At 39.9% G+C, this 26,733-nt stretch overlaps 1 long non-coding RNA gene across 1 annotated transcript in view; it reads left to right on the top strand.

Annotated features, from left to right (window-relative positions):
• LOC129487905 (uncharacterized) overlaps positions 1-26,733 on the top strand; it is a 62,211-nt gene that overhangs the window by 7,496 nt on the left and 27,982 nt on the right. The window lies entirely within an intron of this gene.

Here is a 26,733-nt window from a genome sequence, read left to right on the forward strand (position 1 = left end):
AAATGTTTCAGAATGAATCTGGTCTTTTTTCTCTACAGTGGCTTCACCCTTTTCTTTCTTAGCCCTCTTGGGAAAGGGGCTCCCTGCTTCTCCCCTCACGTTACCCCTCTCACAATGCTTAATGGGGACCTATAAACAACAACTCCGTGGCCCCGGGGAAACAAGCACCTTACCTTGTAACAACGAAGACCTTTCAGGGGTCACATCCCACATTCTGGCCTTTTCCCCTCTAAACTTTATCATCAAATTTAACCTTTCATATGATAACCAACACTCGGACAGCATTTTATAGTTTTTAATCCACCGGCATTATCTCATTTGCCTCACATAAACAGGAGGAGGCTAGGCAGTCCAGGGACTTCCTGAGCCATCTTCAACACAAGTCAGCATTTCACAGGGCTCCTTTCCTACAGCTGCCCAGCCAATGCAATTTAGTTATTGGCAGAAAGGAATAGAACTTTAGGGCAGGAATATAGGCCAACAGTCAGGCAGTGATCTCCACCAGCCTTCCTCACAAAGGCTAAAGCAACTCCCTTGGATGCTAATCTGCCATGTTGACTAATGACTAAACCTTTTCTGGGAAGGACTCTAAGATTTCCAGTTTATCTTTTGTTATTTGTTTAAATCCTGCCCTTAGGTCAAAACAACCTTGATGTTATCAAACCTCAGTTGTCCTTCACATCCCATCTGAATCATGCATACCCTTTCCCTATATAAACCCTGGCTCCGGGGAGTAATGGGGCGGGGATCCACCATCTTGTCTCACCACCACCTGAGGCCCAAGACACAGACACAACTTCTGCTCCTAAGTCCCTATTAAATGTTTCTCCCTAAGAAACTGAATTTGTCAGCCTCTTTCTTTGCCTTCCGCTTTCTCGGACTTTGGGGGTAGGTTTGTATAGACCTGCCCACTGCAGAACTCACTCATGCTGCAAATGTGAGCATAAATAGGATGGAGTAAAGAGCTAGGTGTACACTACGGGATTGTTTTATTGTGTTCTTTAGCAGGAAAATAAGAGTGTTTTTCTACATAAAGCCCCTATGGAAAAGATAAATTATAGCTGCTTTACTGAGTGATTACTACTTGTCAGGTATTCTACTACTTAGGAGAGACTTTGCAAGTATTTTTTATTCTACCTCCCAACAAATCTGTGAAGCAGATGGCATTATTTCTTTCTTTTAGTTATCACTTTTAAAATAATGGGAGACACAAGTCCTTTGTCCTGAGTTCTAAAGCCAGATTTCAACCCAGTCTGACTGCAGAGAATATGTTCTCAAAAGCTAAATAACCTATCTTATGGTAAAATTTACTTAAAACGTTAAACTAAATGAGAGCACTTAAAATTATTTTCTAAATCTACTTTAAAAAAAAATAGGATAACCAAGGGCTTTTACTGATATGCTGAAGATTGTGTTTGCCAGTACTTGGGCTCCTGTAATTCACAATGGCATTGGGTCCCTGAAAAGCACAGAGCTAGACTCTGCCTGCTTTTTGTTTTGTTTTGTTTTAAAAAGATAGGATCTTGCTGGAGTGCAGTGCAGTGCCACAATCATACCTTATTGCAGACTTAAACTCCTAGGCTCAAACGATCCTCTTACCTCAGTCTCCAGAGTGGCTGGGATCACAGGCACACGCTAATATGCCCAGCTTGCTTGCTTATTTATTTATTTGAATTGAATTGAAGATGGGGTCTCACTGTGTTTCCCAGGCTGGTCTCAAACTCCTGGCCTCAAGTGACCCCTGTACCTCAGCCTCCCAAAGTGCTGAAATTACAGGTGTGAACCACAGTACCCGGTCTCTGCCTGCTTAATACTGGTAAAGAAGTTGAAGCCTTACTCAGGAGGCTGAGACAGGAGGACCACTGGAGCCCAGGAGTTCGGGACCAGCCTGGGCAATATACTGAGACCCTGTCTCATTTGAAAAAAAATTTAAAAAGCAGCAGCTTAACAACCAAGCACTGGTCAGTAGCCTCTGGTAGAAGAATAACCAGGAAATTGACTCTATTTTAGACCTGGAAAAAATATATAGATAATTTAATCTAATGTTTTCATTTTATAGATGAAAAAACTGAAGCTTGAAGCAGTTATGTGGCTTTACCAGGGTACATATCACTAACTAGTGGCAGGGCCAGAATTCAAGCCTGGACTTTCTGACTGCATTCTTGAAGTTATACTAACCAAGCTGCCTCCAAATTTGTGAGAGGGAATTTTTGATTTCCAGTGTTTTAAAAAATGTCAAAAGCTAACATTTATGTATTTTAGTAAATTTATCTATTTTTTTGCCTTTTTTATAGACAATGGTAAATGAAATTGTGTTTGGATTTCCCAAGAGTACTTGAATTTCATGATTTTACATTTCCTACAAAGGGGTCAGACAGCAATTTAATTTTCATGGACTAAGAGCTTTCATCAAAGCCTTCATCTTGACAAATAATTGGTTTTGGGAATAGGGGATAGAGGTAATTTGGAGATATGATAAGCATTCATTCATTAATTCACACAGACATGTACTGCATGCCTGTTTTAGACACTGTGCTAGGTACAGGTCATACAAATATAGTTATGGCAAAGTTGTTTCCCTTGAGGAATAATTTTTTCCTTCCTTCCCTATTAGCAAAGAATCTGATGTATTCTTGCTGGTCTTAAATTAGGTTACTATCTCCCAACGTGTAATAAGAGTACTACTTGTTGTATGCCACGTGATTTTAGGTGATAACAGACAAGCACTTAAAAAAACAATTATATACACTTCAGTGTATGAAGATGTAGTTATATAGTCATTTCAATGTAGAAAAAAGATAGCTCACAAATCCATATTTGTGGATGTTGTATCTTAGGACATGGCTGATCATGCCGTTGATCCACTTTTTGCAGACTGTCTGAACTGCATGCGTGATGCACAGGCATGTTCTGTAAACCTGCCATCACATTTTAAAAATATGATGATACAGATTTTTGAAAGTACCGAAGAAATGGATTAATAGCATGGATTCTGCAAGTACTGAATTTCTGTGTTAATCGCTGCATTATTTAAAAGATAGATCAAATTGTCACTGCTGAAAGTCGATAGTAATTTAGTATGTGAAGTATTATACATAACTTTATTATGCTAATCACAAACAATTCCACTCTAAGGAACTTATATTTGGGTATATACGTTAGAAATTGATTAGAGTTATTATTTGTATTGTTTTCTTTAAAATGTCTTGTTTCTAAAACAAAACATTGCTTTGTATTACAATTTTATGGTTACCTTAAACTATGACAAATAATTATTTCCTTTTTTTTTTTTTAGACAGGGTCTTGTTCTGTTGTTCAAGCTGGAGTGCAGTGGCGTGATCTTAGCTCACTGCAGTCTCCTGGGCTCAGGTGATCCTCCTTTCTCAGCCATTCAAGAGCTGGGACCACAGGCATGAGCCACCAGGCCCAACTAATTTTTGTATTTTTTGTAGAGACAGAGTTCCACCATGCTGCCCAGGCTGGTCTTGAACTCCTTGGCTCAAGAGATTTGCCCACCTGGGCCTTCCAAAGTGCTGGAACTACAGGCGTGAGCTACTGCACCCAGCCAAAAAAACCCTGATAATATGATTTTAAAAAATAAAAAAAAAAAAAGAGAAGAGGAGGTAAATAATAACAAACTCTCAGGCTCAATCTCCAGAGAGTTTGATTTGGTAGATTTGGGGCTAAGAAATCTGTATTTAAAAAACTTTTCATCATGTAAAATTTGAAACTATAAAAAGACTTGTTAAAAAAAATCCTCACATATCACATTAGATTGAACAGTTATTAACATTTGCTTTATTTGCTACATCTTTTTTTTAGATATTTTAAAGCAAATTCTAGACATCTTGATATTTCACACCAAATGCATGAGTTTGCCTCTTAAAAATGCCATTTTGTTATATAACCAGATACATAATCACGCCTAACAAATTTAATAATAATTTCTTAGCATTTGAAATTTCCATGTCCCCAAAATATCATCTTATAGTTGGCTTGTTGGAATTCAGGTCCAAACAAGTTCCATGCGTTCCCTTTAGTTATTGTGCAAGTTAGTTTTTTTTTTTTTTTTTTTTTTTTTTTGAGATGGAGTCTCGCTCTGTCGCCCAGGCTGGAGTGCAGTGGCGTGATCTCGGCTCACTGCAAGCTCCGCCTCCCGGGTTCACGCCATTCTCCTGCCTCAGCCTCCCGAGTAGCTGGGACTACAGCCGCCCGCCACCACGCCCGGCTAATTTTTTTGTATTTTTAGTAGAGACGGGGTTTCACCATTTTAGCCAGGATGGTCTCGATCTCCTGACCTCGTGATCCGCCCGCCTCGGCCTCCCAAAGTGCTGGGATTACAGGCGTGAGCCAGTTAGTTTTGTTTTTTAAAGAATTCCCCTTTTACCTGAAACTACCATTAACCAGTGCCTCAATCAGGCTGGCCCTCTAGGCTTCTATAAGACAATTCAGATGTAGAAAGAAAGGGCCATGGACATTCTTCTTTCAATATATTTCCATCCTCTATGGATTTATCAGACCACATTCTTTTTGGAGATCTTAGAAAGACAGGATGGGTGTGAGATGGAGAGGGGTGAGATGGAGAGAACTGCAGATAGCCAGGAAACCATCCTTCTAAATGAACTATGCATTTTCTGGGCCATCTTTCCCCAAAATGTTTTATAAAATATTTCTGAGATTAAGTTTTTCTTTTCAAGCAGCTCAAGTGGTACACCACACAGCATCTCCCTTTTGGAGGCTCATAATGCACATTGAATATACTATACTAAAGACTCTTTGGAGTTCCACAGAGAAATTTTACTTGTGTTTCCTAAACATATTTTATTATGGAGTTGTGTTCCATCCCCAGCAGATCACCTTAATTAATATCTCTTGTGTATTAGTTCATTCTCATGCTGCTATAAGGATGTACCCAAGACTGGGTAATTTATAAAGGAAAGAGGTTTAATTAACTCACAGTTCAGCATGGCTGGGGAGGCCTCAGGAAACTTAGAATCATGGCAGAAGGGGAAGCAAACACATCCTTCTTCACAGGGTGGCAGAAAGGAGAAGAATGAGAACCAAGCAAAGGGGGATAAAACCATCAGATCTTGTGAGAACTCACTATCACAAGAATAGCATGAGGGAAACCACCTCTGTGATTCAATTTCTTCCCACCAGGTCCCTCCCTCCACATATGGAGATTATGGGAATGACAATTCAAGATGAGATTTGGGTGGGGACACAGCCAAATCATATCACTTGGAGCATAGTTTGGGAAGAACGTCGATCTATGCTAATATTATTACTGCTTTTCTTAGGGACACCAATCAGAACTTGTTGTGACAAAACACCACGTAGTCACTTTTGCTAATTTTTCCTCTCACTCTTAGACCCTGTGGGGTTACTAGTATTTTTATTCCCATTCAAAGATAACTGATAAATACATGATAGGAGCTGAGTAAAATCTACTGCCAGAGTTAGGATTTCATTTAAAGCCCTAAAATTTGAAGACTTAAAATCTTACTTGAGTCTTATCTGAGTTGTTAAAAATTCAAATAATCCCCAATTACCAGAACCTGTGTTGACAATGGTGAAAAGAAAAGGTGATTTCACAGCATATTACTCATATTTGCACCTCCCATTCTCTGTCCCTTTTACCACCTTCTCTACCTAAGCATGAACAACCCTTAGCTTCCTTAGCTTGATTCTAGAAGGAACAGAACTAATGAAAGTAGACATTCTAAAGATAAAAAGTATTACGTTTTCCTCTTTTGATGACGATATAAACATTTACAAAAAAAAATGGAGTGTGAGACACATAAATCAAATGTTCCTAAAGACAGAGATTAAGGAGGCATTCACTGTGGAATCTGTGAATGTGTTTCTTTGAGAGAATTCCTCCAAGTGCCCTGTAACTTCTTGTAAGTGCTCCATTCCTTCTATATATTGCTCTGGCTTCCACCATGCAGAGATACCAGGTGGTGGTGGGTGGCAATGACATCAGTAAAGATTCGTCTTACCCAAGGGAAGCAGAACTATTACTCAAAAAATGTACCAGTTTAATTCTGGAACTTCTCAGTTTCTCACCTTGGGTAGCAAAACTGTCTCTGTGGATTTTCTCTGCACTATCTGGGCAAATACTCAGAATGAGCAATCCTTTCTTGGTGGGAGAAAATCAAAATGCCTTTTCAATAAGCAGGAATCCCACTCCTTTACATTCCTCCTGAAACTGCCCATTTGACTTTTGGTCCTCAGGGTTTGAAGTGTGCATATACATATGACAGCAGAGTGTAGAAATGAGTGGAAGCCTTGTACTACAAGATAATTGTTGGCTGTATAATTTAGGTGTAATAATTGGCCATTGTAAAATCCCATTGTTACATTTTCTCATTAGTTGACATTTACATGCACTTTCTTCCCCCTGCTCATTAAGGCTTATTTATTCATGTATTTTTTTTAGAGACAGGATCTCGTTTTGCACCTAGGCTGGAGTGCGATGGTGCAGTCATGGCTGACTGCAGCCTTGAAAGCGATCCTCCCACCTCAGCCTCCCGAGTAGCTGGGACTACAGGGGCATGCCACCATGCCTGGCTAATTTTTTTATTTTCTTATGGAGACAGGGTCTTTTTTGCCCAGGCTGGTCTCAAATGCCTGGCCTCAAGCAGTCCCCTGACTTTGGCTTCCCAAAGTGCTGGCATTGCAGGCATGAGCCACTGCACTCAGCCTAAAATGTTTCTTCTTTGTTTTTTTAATTCTCAGTTGGCATAATGAAATAAGATCCAACTTGGAACTAGATGACATGGGCTTGAATCTCAGCTTCATTCACTATCTGTGTAACATTATGCAATTTGCCTACACTCTGTGCCTGTGCTTCTTTACCTGTAAAATGGTGATTATAGAATTATCTCAGGGATTATGAGTTTCATGATATTAAAACTATGAAAATGTTTATTTCATATCTAGTATATGGGCAGTTAACAAATGTTGGGTTCTTTGCTTTCCTCTCTTTTCCTCTGCATATATAACTTACCACCCAATCCCATCATTTTGAGAAGAAAATAAAGAATAAAAGCTTTCTTGATTTTGCTTGTTTGTTTTCTTTGAAATAATATCATAGGCCATGAGAGGCTTATCCTAAAGGAATCTACTCAATATACTGGAGCAGAGGAGGAATTTGAGCTCAGGAGTTCGAGACCAGCCTAAGCAACATAGCAAGGCCCTGTCTCATTTGAAAAAAGAAAGCAGCAACAGCAGCTTAACAACCAGTAGCCTCTGGGAGAAGAATAATCAGAATTGATTCCTTGTTTTAGAGCTGGAAGGAAACATATAGATAATTTAATCCAATGTTCTCATTTTATAGATGAAAAAAACTGAGGCTTGAAGCAATTATGTGGCTTTACCAGGTTACATATCACTAACTAGTAGCAGCTGGCCAGCTGGCTGAAAGAAAACTGCTGGTCAGCACTGAGCCTGGGTGCCTGCCCACATCAAGTGCCAGGTTTCTTTTTTATTATAATTATTTAACTAACACAAGAAAGTAAGCATCCCTTTCTGCTTCTAAAGACATCAAAGGGCCTGTTTCAAATTGAAAAGTAGACTCTAGTCACTGTAGAATGCTTATGTTCCCATGGAATGAGTATAATTAAAGAGACAGACAATAAGAAGTGTTGGCAAGGATGTGGAACAACTGGAACCCCCATACACTGCTGGTAGGAATGTAAAATATATTTTATTTTAGAAGACAATTTGGTAGTTTCTTAAAAAGTTGGACCTACAATATTACCTAGGAATTTTGCTCTTAGGAATTACCCAACAGAAATGAAACATACATTGGCACCAAGACATGTATGTGAATGTTCATAGCAGCATTATTCGTAATAGCAGTTGGAAACAAATGTCCATCAATTGGTGCATGAACTGTTCAGCAGTAAAAAGGAACAAACTATTGATACGTGCAACAACGTGGATGAACTTCAAAACAGTTATGCCAAGTGAAAAAGGTAGATGTGGCTGGGCGCAGTAGCTCACGCCTGTAATCCCAGCACTTTGGGAGGGCGAAGCTGGCGGATCACGAGATCAGGAAATCGAGACCATCCTGGCTAACACGGTGAAACCCCGTCTCTACTAAAAATACAAAAAATTAGCCGGGCGTCGTGGCGGGAGCCTGTAGTCCCAGCTACTCGGGAGGCTGAGGCAGGAGAATGGCGAGAACACGGGAGGCGGAGCTTGCAGTGAGCCCAGATTGCATCATTGCACTCCAGCCTGGAAAACAGAGCGAGACTCCGTCTCAAAGAAAAAAGAGAAGAAAAGAAAACAAAAAGGTAGATGCGAAAGACATAGTGTATGCTGCCTTTTTTTTTTTTTTTTTTTTTTTTTTTTTTGTTGAGACAGAGCCTTGTTCTGTCACCCAGGCTGGAGTGGAGTGGCGGGATCTCGGCTCACTGCAACCTCTGCCACCTGGGTTCAAGTGATTCTCGTGCCTCAGCCACCCGAGCACGGGCATGCCACCATGCCCAGCTAATTTTTGTATTTTTAGTAGAGATGACATTTCACCATGTTGGCCTGGCTGCTCTTGAACTCCTGGCCTCAAGTGATCTGTCCACCTTGGCCTCCCAAAGTGCTGGGATTACAGGATTTTAGACATGAGCCATCACATCCAAGCCATTTAAATTTAAAATCTATAGAGACAGAAAGTACATTAATGGTTGGTTGGGGATTGGAATGGGAATTGATTGAAAACAGGCATGAGAGTTATTTTGGGAATGTTGGAAATGTTCTCAAACTGGATTGTGGTGATCATTACACAACTCTAAAAGGGTACTAAAAAGTCATTAAATTATACATGTAAGATGGATAAATTTTATAATATGTCAATTATACCTCAAGTTGTTAAAGAATATTTATTGTTATATAATTCATAAAATGATCTTCATATTAAAAGTAGCATTCAGAGACTGGAGAATATCATAGATTATACTCTTAGAAATAGCCACATATCTATCTTTTTTTTTAGCTCAAATACAGTGAGATCTCCATATGCATGGATTCTGCATCTGTGGATTCAACTAACTACAGATGAAAAATGTTTGGAAAAAAAATTGCATCTACCCTGAACATGTAGACTTTTTTCCTTGTCATTATTTCCTAAACAATGTAGTTTAAGAACTACTTACATAACATTTATGCTTTATTAAGTATTATGAGTAATCTAGTGATGACTGAAAGTATATGAGGAAGATGTGTGTAGGTTACATGTAAATGCTATACCATTTTATATCAGGAACTTGAGCACCGGTGGCTCTGCAGTTGCAGGAGGGAGGGGAGAGCCTGGAACCAATCCCCCAAGGATATGGAGGGATGACTATTCACTGTCCTGTGACTGTGATGGTAAACATCCCCAGTGCTCCAACTTTCTAATTGGCATGGAGCAGTGAGTGAAGGGGAGAAGCAGGTCGGGTAACAGCAGAGCCCAAAAGAGAGTACAGGGAGACGATCACAGGCCAGAAGCTGCTTCTGTTCTCGAGCATCAGGAATGGAAATGGAGTGTGCTTGCTTTGCTTCATCTTTCGAGAACCAGCACCCAGTATGTCCCTTCTGCCATTTCCTGTCTTGGCCCAGCAGCCTGTCTCTGCCCAATGCTTTCTGGTCTCCTCTGGGCTGTGCTGCTTCATCTCTTGGTCCCTCAGTCACCTGTACACCAGGATGTCCTCTCTGGCTAGACCTTCTTCTGACATGGCATAATCCCTATATGCAACATTTCAAGCCAAGGAAAACCTTATCTTTCAATCATCATTTTTCAGTCACTTATAAAATGCCTTTCTAATCCCATCCACAAACATACATAAGAAGTTGAAATTATCAGTTTGCAATTTATGTTATTGAAGAAAATAAGTGTGGTTTAGGATCTCAAAGAATAGGGAAGTTTGGCTAGTGCAGGGCTTGATATTTTAATCATGCTCCCTTTCAACTTCATCCAGTCACAGTACATCAGAGTAAGATTATAAAGAGGGAGAATTCACTATCTCATGCAGATAAATATACTTGTAATACTGGTGGTTGCAGTTCTAAAGGCATATAAAAAATCAGAAATTGTGTGAATCAACTAAATATCAGATCATTAGGCATATGGTACGTTTTAAAAGTGAAAGTAGTTTTAAAACCTCCTTAAAACTGCAAATGCTCTCTCAGGCCTATCTGCCAGTTGAATAATTTGGAGTTAGAGTTACATAGATTTCTTTTTTCCCTGAAGCTTATTATACCTTACAAATTATAGCTAATAATTATTGAGTACTCGTGATGTTCCAGACATCTTATTTAATCTTCACAATGACTCTGAAGTAGGTACAATAGTTATCTGTTTTGTAGATGAGAAAAGACGTAAAGAGGTCTCTGTTCAAAGTGGCAGTTGATAAGTAGCACAACCAGGATTCAGGCCCAGGTCTTTCAGACTCCAAAACCAGTGTCCTCAATCCCTACTCCATGGGTCTAACTAGACCTCATGATAATAAATATTCTACAAAAATGGTCACCCTTAGTTAAATAGCAACTTCTGTTTATTGAGAGCCTGCTATATAGAAGGCACTGTATTTGGCATTTCACATTTATTATTTTTAACCTTGATAACTTGGCAAAGTAGATATTCTTATTCCTATTTACAAGAAAAAAGAGCAGAAAACAAACAAACATAACTAGGGCCAAGGGAAACCAGATAATTCTGTCTGACTCAAAATCCACGTGCTTTCCCTCATGCTATCATGCTCTTCATCAAACCTTGGAGCACCACCAAGAATTAGATGACTTTTTGGCTTCTTGAACAAGTATTTATCTTGCCTATTTAATGCCTGGCTGGAACCTAGGAAATGACAACCCCTCCAAAATAAGACATGGACCTTGTTCTTCTGGATCTCAAAATTCAGTAAAGAGAAAAGGAGAATAGAATAGTTTGCTACGGATCATGGCCTCCAGCTCCATCCATGTCCCTGCAAAGGACATGATCTTGTTCCTTTTATGGCTGCATAGTATTCTATGGTGTGTATGTACCACCTTCATAGAAAATTCTTTGACTCTATTTCCAGAGCCACTAAACCACAGTTTTTGCCTTACAATTGACATACAGCATCTTCTTTCATTCATTTGTTCAATTTATTCAACATTTATTGAGCGTCTACTACAACTATAGTAAACACAAGCTTTACACTTAGATTATTTATAGTCTAGTCGGGGGAGAAAGACAGGTCAATAAACCTCCCTAACACATGGTGGAGTACTAAGTTCTAAAAAGAATGACTCAGACAGTAAATGCTAGGGGAATCTAGAGAGGGGCACAGTTAACATGAGCTGAGGAGAATAGGGAAAGCTTCCTCAAATGATGTGAGATCTAGGTGGACCTAAAATAAGGCAAGGTTTGGATAAGCAGAGAAGAGAGGGAAGAACATTCTACAAAAACCTCGAGCTTGGAATGAGCGTGTTGGATCAGAGAACAATGAGGACCTGGTTAGAGTGATGGGGTTTGTGCTCGGGAGCAGAAAGATTTGAAGGCTCTGTCAATTTATCTTACAGCAGCTCACTGTGATACTAATGAAAATCAGTTCCGGTCAGGTTCCAGGGAAAAGTTATCCAGGTACTGCTTCCTGCTGTGGGTAGAAATACGTCTGTTTTTTTCACCATCATTAACAACAAAAAAAAGATAAGGGGAATACCAAAAGGGCCATGGGACAAATACAGGCTTAGAAATCTGAATTTATTCCTGGGTTCTGTTTTCAGTTTCAGTCATCTATTTTCTGAAAATGCAACAGTAGAAATTATTGGACCTCTTCTGGATTAGTTTCTGCTAAGTAAGAAAAATATATAACCACCACCTCCTCTAACACCACTACCACCTCCAACACACACACAAATTCATCCCATTCTAAATATGCAGATTGCTGGAAGTAATATGCCAAGTATTCAAAATGGAGATTTAGGTCATGAAGGTGCCCCCAAACTGCCCCGTTTCACTCCGTTCTGGCTCATACTATGCTGAAGACAAAGTGGGCAGTAAATTATGTTGTTTTGAAATTATGATAATTTTGCCACCTTTTAGCATAACAGGAAACGGAGTGTTAACTGTGCAGTCTTCAAGTATGGTTTCTAGATACAATATAACTTTCATTATCATTACAATTTTTCTTCTATCTGGACAACTTGACATTTTCCCAGGGTGTTTAATTACACAGTTTTTAATTTGTACAAGATTGGGGTGAACAGTTATTTTAGTGAGTTTTAAGCAGGCAAGTTAGCCTTCCAGACACATTTTTCCAACCTCTCTCAGCTCTGATTTGGACTTAAGAAAACTCATTTTACTAACTTGCTGAGCATAAAAAATTTGGTGCTGGTGTTTATCTATCTCAGCGCTGCAGTTTAGAAGGGCAAGTGAAAAACATCCCTCTGAGCTTCAGGGGCTAGAATGAAGCAGCTCCAGATGATACTCTTGTCCACTCGCTAAGCAGAGCCTTACAGACGCCATTTTATAAAAGATAGCAATGGGCTAGATATAGAAATTCCACAATGAGATCACACGCTTATACCATGCACCCTACACATTCATCTTGTTTTTAGGAAGTCAGCAATACTAAAAGCCAGGAAAAAAGAAGGGGAAAGTTCAGAAATTGAAGAGTGCAATTTATCTTTTTAATATTTAACTCAGGATCGCCCAGACCCTTGGAATTTTCCTTTATCTAATTTTTGAATAGTATTTTTCACATGATGTTCCCAGTATGGGCTACAGTGTCTAAGCTAGGAAACAAAAGAGTAAGTTTCAGATAAAATTCTCTGCAATTTTATCTATTTACTTTTAACTTTTAAGTTCAGGTGTACATGTGCAGGATGTGAAGGTTTGTTACATAGGTAAACGTTTGTCAACGGAGTTCATTTTGCAGATTTTTCCACCAACCAGGTATTAAGCCTAGTATCCATTAGTTATTTTTACTGATCCTCTCCCTCCTCCCATCCCCTGCACTCTGGTAGGCCCCAGTGTGTTGTTCCCCTCTGTGTGTCCATGTGTTCTCATTATTTAGCTCCCACTTATAAGTGAGAACATGTGGTTTTTGTTTTCTGTTCCTGATGGCCTCCAGATCCACCCATGTCCCTGCAAAGGACATGATCTTGTTCCTTTTTATGGCTGCATAGTATTCCATGTATATGTACCACATTCACAGAAAATTCTTTGACTCTATTTCCAGGGCTACTAAACCACAGTTCTTGCCTTATAATTGACATACAGCATCTTTTTGCTTTCATTCGTTTGTTCAATTTATTCAACATGTATTGAATGTCTACTACAACTATAGTAAACACAAGCTTTACACTCAGATTGTTCATAGTTTAGTAGGGGGAGACGGGCCAATAAAACTCACTAACACATGGTAGAGTACTGTGATACCAATAGTGCTAATGGAACAAGGTGTGAATGGTGAGAGGGGGCCAGCAGTGGTTAGAAAGGTCTTCCAGGAAACTGTGATATCTGGGAAAACTTTGAAGGATGATGAGGAGCTATCCAGGTTGAGATGTAAAGTGGCTTTCTACTTGGAGAAACAGCATGTCCAAACACAGAGAAGCATGAGAAAATCTGTGTGTCCTTTCAAAAATATGGAAGATAACAGAGCTGGAAGACAGCTGAGTAATTTGCAGAATTACAGCTTTCAGAGTGACCAACCAGAGGTCTAGGTTTCATAATCTAATCATTTGGATCTGTGGCATTGAGGATCCCATTTTAAAGGCCACTTCTTTGATTACCAGTCAGGAAATATAATGACAGGCTGGTTCAAAATGCGTAACTCATTGAGGAGGAGATTCTCCAGTGTGATAATCTCATTTTATTTCTTAACATATGATCAAGAATTCCACCAAGATTATTTTTATTTTGTTTTGTTTTAACAACCACCTATTCCTTTCTCACATTCCATATACCTAAGGTGTTGCTCTAACATGTGTGCAGAGGCCAGTTGATTTTAAAATTAGATCTCATTGTTTTTGGAGGAGCAAGTGTTTTTGTTTTTATTGTACATCCAAGAAAACGGAGGATCTTATGACAAATGATGAAGCCATGACTGGGCATGGTGGCATAAGCCTGTAATCACTTGAGCCTAGGAGTTCGAGACCAGTCTGGGAAACATGGCAAGACCCCATCTCTACAAAAAATCTTTTAAAAAATTAGCTGAGCATGATGATGCCTGCCTGTAGTCCCAGCTATTTAGGAGGCTGAGATGGGACGATCGCTTGAGTCCTGAAGATCGAAGCTGCAGTGAGCCGAAACTGTGCCACTGCACTCTAGCCTGGGTGACAGTGTAAGACCCTGTCTCAAAAAACAAAAACAAAGCCACACAATGCGTCAGTGCAGAGAAAGAATTAGATTGAAGGACTCCCAAAAGCTTGGTTTGGGATGAATCTTTAGGATATTAGGAATAAGAGTAAATTCTCTGGAATCTGACTTCAGCAGACACTCTGTATGTGAGTTGGGGGTTGGTTACGGATTGACTCCGAGTGAAGCTCTAGGGCAGGAAATAACTCTACCAGTTGGTACTATGAAAGAACTTGTAGCTCACAAACATACAATGAACCTTTTTCTTCTTTAGTTCCTCCTATAATCAAGGACTAGGAGTCAGGACTGCTTCTGCCCCACTTCTTTTATCTGTGACCCTCAGCTCCTTCTCTAAAGCTACCTTTAGTGACCATTTTATCCTAATTTCACTGGTATAAATATAGTGAGAGTCAGAAATAGCCTGATTTGCACGCTGTTGGTGCAGATTATATATGCAAAATTACGTATAAAAATGAATAATTATTTAGAGCAGGGAAAGAAATCACAACAGGTTGCTGAAGGATTGGAAATTTGGGACTCCTAAAATATCTTTAGCTGAATTACAAGACGTTCTTACATAGAAACACTTCCTTATTGTAATCTGGCTTTTGTTCTGCACAGACAACATTCTACCAGTCTTAGCCATTCCCAGCACTCACAGGGATCTGTGCAAGTGAGGGACCTGAAGCTTAGACTCCATCAGCTTCCTCTTTCACCCAGATGTGGTATCACTGATGAAGGCTGCAGGAAGATGGCTTGCATAAAAGTCCTGGTTTGCCAGAACAGTCTTGGGTTATGCCTGTTGCTCTTGTCTACGTTTTAATAATTCCCTTTCTAAAAACAGTCCTTGTTTGCACAATGAATGATACGGTCACCTATTTATGCTGGTCCTCTCTGGGACCACACAAGCTGGGGCCAGATGGAGAGTTTCAGTTATAATTTTAGTACCCTCACTGGCTTTCTGACCCAGCTGGGTCTGATAGAATCTGTTTCTCAAGCTTAAAGTACGGGTAATCACATTGACCTACTTACAGTGGATTGCAAGGAAGGTTCTGTTCTGTTGTGTTTTTCTATCTTCTTTAAAGATATTGTGTTGGTATCATATAAATTAGACTTTAAAAAAAATCAGTCATTGGTGTGTACAGCACCTGTCATTTAGAGATGCAAGAATCTGTAAGTAATACCACCTAATCCAGTAAATGTAGTCCTCTCTGTTATGCTTTCATGAAGATCCACCCATCTTCTCGAACAACCTACAGGGTGGAACAGCAGGACATTCAGGCCTAGTTAAAAAGATCTTCTGGCTACCTGTCCTTGGGTTGCTGATTGCATCTGAATGTGATGGTGGAGCTAAGGAAGTATATCTGGGCAATAACTTGCCCTTGGTGGTCACACTGTGTCAGTTCATCGCTATAAGAGAAAGGCAGAAAAGCTAAGCAGAAAAGCTCCACCCCCACGAGAAGCTGGTTTGCATGGCTGGACCAGTGAGGATGTCAAGACAGCTCTGTTGTGGGTTGGCTGCTGGATCCAACTCCACCACTTCTGAGCCTTTGAGTTATAACATCAAGCACAAACAACCAGGCTTATTTTCCCTGCCAAAGTCACATGCAATGTCAAGGTATCATAGAAAAAAATTAAAGTTTAAAAGTCAGCTTCCTCTGAATGCTGATTTGGGCACATAAACAGTGGTGTGGTTAAATGCCACTCTGTGTTTAAGGTAATTATATGTCAGCCCTGGAATGTGGTGATGTGAAAGCCCCATTGCAGCAAACAAAGTTGATTCTATCAGCAAACTCTGGCAAATCAGCTAGCCTGGATGCTTCTCCCTGAATTTACTACTTCCTACTTGAGAACTGTCTCTGGGAACATCAGAACTTGAAGACAAGAGTGGCGCACTGCCTAGCACTCTAAGGCTGGCGCCAGCTTGCAACCAATGATATGTCTGCAGCATGGCTTGGGGACCTTGGCCCATAGCAGCTTGCAGCGAGAGCCCTTGGAAACAGCTGAGGCCCATAGGAGTGTCAGTTTGGGTCTGTGCATTGCCATGTCTTACCAGGTCCTGCCAGGGCTGGACTGCCACTGCTCAACAAGCCAAAGACATCCATCCAGAGAAAGGCTGGTGGAGTGGGCAAGACTTCTTGGGAAAGGTGATGTTCCTAGGGGTCAAGAGATGATGGTTTTTGGCTTCTAGGTCTAGAAGCACTGTCACAATGGGCCCAAGCAAACGTCTGACTGGTGTAGTCTAACTTTCTTCTACAGGAAAGGACACAGGGGCCCATTTATCCTTTTCCACTTTGGAATCACACCTTTCTCGGTGAGGACTCAGTCATCAACCCTCTGCCCTTCATCCTGGTGCCCAATCCCCAACCATGCACCAAATCAGTGGAACTTTCCTTGTGGTTTTGGGGAATCTTTTTCTTTCATCCCTACAGAATTTCCTTCATGAGTTACTGCTGGCAGCTGTATTTGTGCTAATTAGCTGCCCTTGATGGATTTATTTCATCCAGTTGTAAATTCTAGAGGAGATGTTCCCAGGCCAATTTAAAAGTAGAATTCACAGACTAAGCTGAGTGGAAATCAGGTTTGGATGGCCTCCACAGAGCAAGTCAAGCCAATTCCCATGGCACCTGAGCACAGCATTCCCAGGGTGGTAAGTCAAAGTAGTAGAAGGACAGACCTGGAAGAAATCTCACGTAGACCTTTAGTTTAGTCACCTCATTTTACAAACAAGGCACTTGGGGCTCATAAAGGTGAATTAACTTGTCCTATCTCACAGCTATTTGCTGGTCACCTCTGAAAGTAACAAGGTATGGGTGGCTCTGTAGACTACAGGGGAATTACCCAGTTGCCTTCTGTGACACCTTGAACACAGCTGTCATAAGGAAAGGCCTTGTCTGTTATTCTCAAGTTCATCTTTTCTTTTCAACTTCTAACTTTTTTTTCTCATGGAGTAATATTATACCCCTAAAGAAGACACATGGAATCCAGCTGTTGAGATATGTCAGATATTCCAAAAAGCATACAAAGTAGCTGACCTCATTTTGGTAGGTACCATGGACGAGCTGCTAGAAGGCACAAAACTCCCTAAACATCTGGACGGAGCTGGGTCTTAGGTTCCAGTAATACACTGTCCACTAGGAAAAAGCCTTTATGCTCTTAGTGTGGAGTAGTCTATGGTTTCTCATCTGTCTCTGGTAATTTCAGAGTCATCAGGGAAGGTTCTGTGAGGTGGTGATGTAGGAAGATTTGTTTTATGGGGTATTTGGGAAGAAATCTTCTTGGTCATATTTATGACAACTCTTCCAAAGGGTAACTATTTGTTTACGTGCTGACCTCGGATCCGTTAGAGGTGAAAGCCAGGACCTTTCTTCTTCTTTTCCTTTCCTCTTTTATTTTTTTCTTTATCCTCCTCCTCTTCCATACCTTAAAGCCCAGCTATGCTATTTAACTTAATAAACAGACATCCACAGAAGTCTTTGTGTAAGTGATACTGTATCCATTGGGCACTTGTTGAACTCTGGCCTCCTGTACATGTATTAAAAATAAGTGTTTCTTCATATTGTTCAGCTTCTGTATAGATACTATGTATATTCATTGTAATGTATTTTCATGTAAATACAAGAAGACTTGCACTTTACTGAATCAAGACCAGGACATTTTTGTATAAAACTTATGTTATGAAACACCTCTGTTATGTGCAGAGCAGTAATTTGAAGTAGTGCCAAAATCACAGTTAAGGGAATTCTAAATCACCCAATGATTGATTATATTTTTTGTCTTACAACAAATTATTTGAAATTCTTTAAACATATGGAAACCAAGAATCATCTGAACTTCTTTATTATTACATATATAATATATGTAATTACATATTATACATGAAATAATATATCATATATAATAATATATGTTCATCAGATGAAACTGTCAATTCTTCATAGAAATACATTTATAATTGTATTATAATAATTTACTGACTGCAATGGATTAAAATAATTTCCATTTCAATTGAATGATTCTGAAAGCAAATCACAAGTAATCATCTTCCCACCCAAACCTGTTTCTCCTATAGATTCCTCATTTTAGCCAGGGGCTACTCCATCTACCCAACCCCTGAGGCTGGAAAACTGGGAGCCATTCTTGATACCTCTCAGCCCTCAGCCTTCACATTCAGCCTATCACCAAGTCCTGTTGCTTCACTTCAAAAATATATTTTGACTCTGCCTATTTCCCTCCTAACTCCTTTTACTCCAGGCTTCCCAAGCCACCATCATTTCTTTGCTGGACCACTCATCAGAAGTCTCGCAACAGGTCTCGCTCCTGCCATACTTGTTTCTCTCCAGTCTGTTCTGCTCGAAGCAACCAGAATGACCTTTTAAAGAATATGAGCAAGCTGTGCTCTTGCCTCCAACTTCCTTAACATAGGTCTAGATCTCTTGCCGCTTTTCCCTTGGCTCCCTATACTCTAGTTGCCTTGGACTTCTTTTGGTATTGAAAGTGATCTGAAACATTTCCTTCCTCTCCCTCCTCTGAACCCTGCCCTAGACACTGACCAGTTTCTTTTCATCCTTGGGCCTTAATAAAATGTCAGTCTTCTAAAAAGCTTTACACTCAGACTAAGGCAAGTAATGCAGCGTACTCAGAGAAAGTAATTGTTATTCTCGCAGATAACACCTGGTTCTTCTCTTTCAAAACCCTCACCACAATCTGCATTAGTATATATGATATATAATTCCATACATATAATGCCTAAATTCACTCATAGACTGTAAGCTCCATGAGGGCAGATATCACATATGTTCTGGCTCGGTGCAGGCATATAATAAATTTTCATTAAATACTTGCAAGTAAATGGATCATTATTGCCATGCATTTGTCTATTGCATGTTTTATTTTAAAGTGCATGAGTGTTCTAATACCCCTAAATTCAGATACATATTGACCAGATGATTTTATCCCCCTTCTACAGATAGTGAGACAGGTTTAAAGAAGAAAAATAAGTTAGGAAGGGTGGTTTAAGTTCCTTGAGTTCAGAGCTGACTAATTCATAGAAAATAATAATAATTATAATGATTAAAATTTATTGTTCTCTTATTATATGCAAGAGTGTTCCAACAACATTAACTCATTTAATCCCTTCAACAACCCTACAAGGTAGGTAGCATTATAACCATCCTTTTCTTACAGATAAGGAAATGGAGGTACAAACTAGTTAGGTAACTTGCCCAAGGTCTCAAACATATATGCGCAGCAATATATCATATTAAATATATGTTACATAATAGGCCCACATTCATGTTCATTATCTCACTGACAAGCAATTCTGACATACTGAGCTTTTCTCAATCAGATTTTCCATTATGAGCAACACTGCATCTGGAAGAATGATTTCTGGTTCCTCTTGGTCATCATTCCCTGTCTTCCCTCTACCTCTCCAGCCCTTGCTCTCTCTGCCTTCTCTCTTCCCTTTTCTTCTTTTTTCCCCCACTCCCTGCTGTTCAGTAGTAAAATCTCTGACAGAGCCACTTTTTTGCCAGGCTATCATATACAAGGTCAGTGTTCTCACATTCCAAAGGTAGGTAAAAATGTGTGTGGAGAGCAGGGAATTCTGCCAGAACAATGACTCACTGTGTTACATGCAAAACGGTTCAATAATAGGTCACTGCCTTAGCAAGAGCAACACTGCCTGTCCCTATGGAAAATAAGGGGGCTACCACATGACACTCCGGATGCTTTAATAGAAGCTTTGTATGACAAATGGGAAAGCCATACCCATCATAAACCATATACTGGCTTTTTGTTTCATGGGCATATGAGGTGAGTTTCAAAAAGGGAAGTGTATAAAATGCAGTTCTTGACATGTAATGTCACACGTATTCATAGTAAGCATGCACACAAAGTCACCTCTAGGTTACTCAGCTAATTACATAGGTGGTGGAATATCTGGCTCCTTTGCTTCTCCAAGTGTCTTGTTTACTAGTTTGTTTTTTGGCTCATGTTCCTGTTCATTAGAACTTCCATTAGCAGAAATATAGGATTATGGTGGAACTGGATGGGCTGCTTCCTGTCTTGTTTTCTTCCAGGCTCAGCCTAGAATGCATAAAAATGACTGGAGCCCTCTCTTATGCCTCAGTTCCCTTGAGCCTGTGTTCTTCACCACCCCAGCCTAGTAAACCCCACCTTAGGATCAGCCCCACAACCAGCTTCCTTCACCAGCATAACACTGCTGCTGAGGAGGCAAAAAGGAGCAGCCCTTGCAGATTGGGACTCTCAGACATTTATGATTCACCTGATCTTTAAGACCGCCTCACAGCTGTGTGGTTTAGCCTCCGCTCCCTTGTCCATTCTCCTCCAGTTCCAAACCCCTTAATCTAGTCTAAGCCAGTAGTTCTCAACCTGGGCAACCCATTACAGTCACTCCAGGATCTGTTAAAAATCCCAGTGCCTAGGCTGCATCTTAGAACACTTAAATTGTATTCACTGGCACTGGATCCAAGCATCAGTACTTTTTTAAAGCTCCCTAGATAACCCCGTGAGTGTACAGCCGAAGATTAGAGCCATTACTTTAAGCTAATAACATCACCTCCCACTTCATCATAAAATGGAAGGCTGTCAACTACAGACATCTCAACTTCCTATCCTCTCATCCGCCTTTCTACATCCACCCTCAACCTGCTGTCCTTCCCTCAGTCTTAGAGGTTGGTATGTCCCTCTTTCTATTTCAGGATAACACTTCAAACTATGGCCTTTATACCCATATCTTCCAAGATCTAATCTCTTCCTTTGAACTAGATCTTTCCTTTCAGATTATAAGTAAGCTTAAGTCTCCTGCATCTTTAGAAAGGTATCTTTGGAACTCATCACCTCTACCTGTATCTCTAGTTCCACATGTAACTACTTCCCACTTAATTCTTTGTACTCTGGTTATATTCTCCCTGGAATACCAGACTTTCTTAGCTGAACTAATCTTTTATAACTTGACTCAGTTGCTACATCCTCCATGAAATGTTTCTAGAATTCACTGGGTGGATCATGACTCTTCTGTACATTATTTTCAAGTGAGGTTCTTCCTTTGTTTTTCCCCTCCTCTCCTTTCAAATATCAGCTCCTTGAGGGCAGAAACCATGTCATTTTCACCTTTGTTACAGCAGTACCTGGCTCACCATATGCTTGTCGAAGTGAATGTAAAACAATTTTCCACCTAGCTTCTTGGGCAGAATGATGTGGTCTAACTGGCTGTAAGTGATTTTCATTTCTGCAGGCCCCTGTGCTTTTATTTCCATGGATAACTGCTAGAGAAGTTACCTGGGGCAATTCTTGGGACATTATTTGGGGTTTTATATTATGCCACAGAATAATGTCGTGTTTACTTGCTTAGGATGAATTTATAAACAAATCTAATATATGAATCTTCTCATTAGCATCTCCATACTTTCTAAGGCCATTGCTCTGACAATAATGATTAGTAATAGAAGAAATAAGAATCAACAATGTAGCTTGTCTCTTACATACAGTTTTAGAAATTAAAATTCATCTCCTAACACAGTCTGCTTTATTTTGGAATCTAACACCATTTCTTTGCAGCTGGGCAGTGCTGACCTACCTCTGCAGAGGAGCTAGAACAGGCTGAGCCACTATACTGAGCTTTTAGTGGCAGCAGCTGCTGAAAGTTTTTGTTTCCTTTTATTTTCCTCTTAAACTCTCCTTTAGAAGTACAGTACAGGGGCCGGGCGCGGCGGCTCACGCTTGTAATCCCAGCACTTTGGGAGGCCGAGGCGGGCGGATCACGAGGTCAGGAGATCGAGACCACGGTGAAACCCCGTCTCTACTAAAAATACAAAAAAATTAGCTGGGCGTGGTGGCGGGCGCCTGTAGTCCCAGCTACTTGGAGAGGCTGAGGCAGGAGAATGGCGTGAACCCGGGAGGCGGAGCTTGCAGTGAGCCGAGATTGCGCCACTGCACTCCAGCCTGGGCGACAGAGCGAGACTCCGTCTCAAAAAAAAAAAAAAAAAGAAGTACAGTACAGGTTACTCCTCAGTCATACTCTAAATGCTTAGTCCCTTCAGTGGAGTAGTCAAATCCCTACTCTGCCTGATTAATTAGCTGAGTAAATGTAAGAAACTCCTCAACCTTATGGCCTCTCTTTCTGCCAAGTTTTGTAAAACTCATAGACTGCATGTATTCATAAGCACAAGAAAACACCTGTGAGCAATTAACCACAGACCCTTGATTTAGAGGCATTGGAAATATGCTGATGGCCCTTAGATTGTTGTCACAGGTCTATAATTATGTGAGACCACAACCAAATCATCCCAGCAGTCCAATTACAGGAAGGGTCATTCTTTCAACTATAACATGATGCTGCTTCTAAAAACAATTCTGCCTGAGATCCAGAAAAAAGTGTTCTTTAAGAGGGTGCTGCTTTAAAGGAACCATACATGGGAGTTTGAAGGTGGTAGTGCCTCAGGACATTTCTCTGAAATGTGTATATAACCAATACATGGGGAAGAGACCACAAAAAACAATTAAAAATTCACTGAATTGAAAATCCTGTTTAAAATTATCCACCCAGAAAATATTGCATATAACTGTTTCTGTTTAGCCTAGAGACAATAACCACAGAATTAATAAACCAAGTCTGCAACCAATAGTGTGAGCGGTGAAAACATACGAATCTATCTTTTAGAGTAGACAGTCCACTGTAGAATTATGACACAAAAAGATCATCTTTTTTTTGTAAGATTGAATTCTCATTCTACGTGTATGTTACCCTGTAGTCTATGTGACTAGAATATTTAAGCCTTGCAACATTGAAGAAAAGTCACCTATTTCCAGAATCAGGCAAAAAAAAAAAAAAAAAAAACCAACCAACCCAAAGTTCCTAGGAAAAAGAGTTCTTAACCAGGTGCAGATGTGCTTCATGAGCTATGAGAATCCCCAGAATTCTTGAACATTTTGTGTGCATGTGTATTTTTCAGGGCAGAAGAGTGGGAAGTGCCTGTAGCTGCACTGTCCTATGTAATGGTCACTACTGCATGTGGCTATTGAGTGTTTGATATGTGGTAGCTTCAATTGAGGTGTGTGGTACATGTGAAATTCACACTGGATTTTGAGCTATAGTGATAAAAAGTATATAAAAATCTCATTAATAATTATTGTGTTGATTAATATTGAAATAATATCTGTATTGGGCTAAATAAAATATATTGTTAATATTAATTTCATCTATATATTTTTACTTTAAAAATATGGCCACTAAAATTACATATACGGCTCATACTGTATTTCTGTTGGATGGTCCTGGGTCTACAGCTTCCATCAGTTTTTCAAAGGGCCCTTTTTCTTAGAGCAAAGAGGGACTTGTTAAGATGTAAATGCTCATCTTTCAGGCTGCATATGCTGGCTCAGTGGGCCTTGAATCAAGCCCAGCGCTGGGGAGCTATGATGCTGACAAAACTGTCCTTGGATTACATTTGGAGTTGCACTGCCTTGGAAACCTCTAACATTGCTGGTGTTTTCAGATACACATTGACCCATTCATTACCTTACCACTCACACAGACTCCATAATGTCTCTCCCTCCTGATTTAGAAGTACACATATCCACAAATCTGCTCAATCTGTCTTCTTGGATTCTTCACCTACAAATTGAACATATTAGCACCTCTTACCCCGATACTGCTCCATCTCTTGCATTTTCTATCTGGGTCACAGGCATCTTTGAATTCCTCCTCTCCTTATTCCCTCACCACACCCACACATGCAAACAATCATTAAGACCCATCAGTCTCTTGAATACACCTGTTTGTGTTTCTTTGTCACCAATGCCTAAATTATTGTCATAACCTCCCAACGTGCCTCTCTTTCTCCACGTTATCTTTCTCACAGCTGTTACAGTTCATTTTAAAATCATGAATCTGATTATATTACTCTCTGGTTCAAAGATTAAATTAGAAACTCCTCATTTTGGCCAAAAAGGTCCTCCATAAACTGTCTCAATTCTGGTTTCGTCTCCACTCTCCTTCCCATATACTTTCCAGCCACACCACGGTTTTCTTTCATGCTTCCAAGCCATTGCAACTGTGTGTCCCTTTGCCTGAATTCCTTTTCCTCCCCTTTGCTTTCAAACCCCATATTATCACTAGCTCAACTACAGCTACTTTTGGACTCTCATAGCACTTTTTATCTATCCCCATTATGGCACATATCTATCATGTTATATTGAATTTATTTGACTCTGACTTTTTGTCTTTGCTGCCTAGTGCTGAGAACTGGTAGGAGTTTATTTAATATCCAGAGAAATTCCAAGTAGTCTTGTGTGTGCAGATCTTTCAAAAGTACAGTTCTCCAACTTTATAAGTAAGAGTTTGAAGGTGCCTTAGAGGTCTTCTAGTCTACCCTCTCATTCCATGATGAGCAAAATCGAGACCTATAGAGGTTGAGTCATCACTTAGTGAGTGCCTGCTATCTCATTTCATCTTCATAATGACCTTTGAAGTAGGCATTTCTACTAATACCCATTTTACAGAAGTGAAAAATGAGGCCTCAGTGAATGTAAGCAATTTAGGCCCAAGGTCATGTAGCTGGTTATCTGGCAAGATAAAATTAGAATTCAGGTCTTCTTATAGTTGGCCTAGGCATCTTTCCCTTGTCTCACATTGTTATTTACAATTTGCAGCATTCCCTGAGTTATTCAACAGAAGCAATGATGATATATTTTGTACAGAGAGATGGAGTGTTTTCATGGAAAGAACCAAATTATGACAATGAGGCTGGTTTTATCCTTTGCTCTGTGAATTACTAGCTACTCTAGTCTCATCTAGAGTTGACTAAATGGAGAGATTGAAATTATCTGTATTTATTGTTAATATAAAATAAGGATGGATATAAACATAAAATTAGATATATGAAAGGACTAAATGCACTATATTATTTCAACTTGCAGATGTTTAGGCATTTCTTTTGAAAATATTTTGTTATGAAAATAATTGGTGTTCATTATGGAATACTAGAAAACTATAAAAATAAATAGAAGAAAAAGATCACCTCAAGATTATTATTAACATTTGATATAATTCTTCCCAGTTTTCTCTATGCAGTTTTTGTTTGACATATTTGTGATCATATAAAATTTTTCTGCCACTGTGTTTTTTTTCATTTTACATCATGACATAAGCATTCCCCCATTATCGCTATATAATATTCATTGGCATAATGTTTCATGGCTACATAATGGTCCATCAGCTACTCACAGCATAATGCTTAGAGTTGTTTGATAAAGTGACATATAAAGGCATGAAATCCAGCAAGTTGGTAGTATGACAGCATTAATAGCTCAAAAGGACCTTAGAGATCTCTAGTCCTGTGCTTATCCAAGTGTGAGCCCCAGACTAACAGCATGCACATCATCTGGAAGCTTGCTAGAAATGCAGATTCTTGGGCCCTACCCTAGTCCTACTGAATTCAACTCTGTGTCTTAGTAAGATCCTTGGGTGATTTGTGGACACAGTAAAGTCGAAGAGAAAATGAGAAAAAACAGTGATTCTCAATCTTGACCATACCTTAGGGAAATCTTCAAAATTTCAGTGCCCAGGTTACACTCCAGACTAAATCAATCAGAATCTCTAGAGGTGGGACCCATGCATCAGTCTTTCTTAAAGCAGCCCTGGTTATTTCAATGTGTTCAAGAGCCATAGAAGAAGGAACAGAATCCCTACCTCAAACTGATTAGATGATGTTTATGCAGCCACTCTCCCTAGTGCCAGAATTCTTTCTACTAGGAAGACCTCTGAATTTCTATGGGAAGTTCTGGTAAAATAAGACCCCACAATACTTTTAAGGAAATTTAAGTTAAGAAATTTCCTTATATTTCCCATTTGTGTTTTCCTATCCGCTCCTCCCTAGCCTCCTTCTCCATTTTTCCCCTCTCCAAAGAGATTCCTGGCTTGACACTCTCTGGAGATTCCGCTCAGAGACCACAAAGCCTGGTTTTCCTGTATCGCAGAGCCAAGAAGCAATAGAAAGATTACTCGATTTCTTCTCAATAATTGTATTTGTTCTGGCACATTCTCCTGCTTGCAAGACCCACATCCAATTTCTCTTACACCCGTATTTAAGCAAGCCAGGGGATTTGGAAACTCTGCCTCTGTCTACACAATGCCACAACCATAGGTTGAAAGAAAAGTCAAAGTCATAGCCATCAGTTGTTTTTCTAATTTTCTTTTCCATCAATTGACCACTGAAAAAACAAACACCTGAGTCAACTTGGAAGACTTTGTTCTCTAAGTCCTGCAGAATGTTTAACAATTTCTTGGCCAGGCGCGGTGGCTCACGCCTGTAATCTCAGCACTTTGGGAGGCCGAGGCGGGTGGATCTCGAGGTCAGGAGATCGAGACCATCCTGGCTAACACGGTG

The sequence above is a fragment of the Symphalangus syndactylus genome, chromosome 8, assembly GCF_028878055.3.
Source record: "Symphalangus syndactylus isolate Jambi chromosome 8, NHGRI_mSymSyn1-v2.1_pri, whole genome shotgun sequence".
Lineage (NCBI taxonomy): Eukaryota > Metazoa > Chordata > Mammalia > Primates > Hylobatidae > Symphalangus > Symphalangus syndactylus.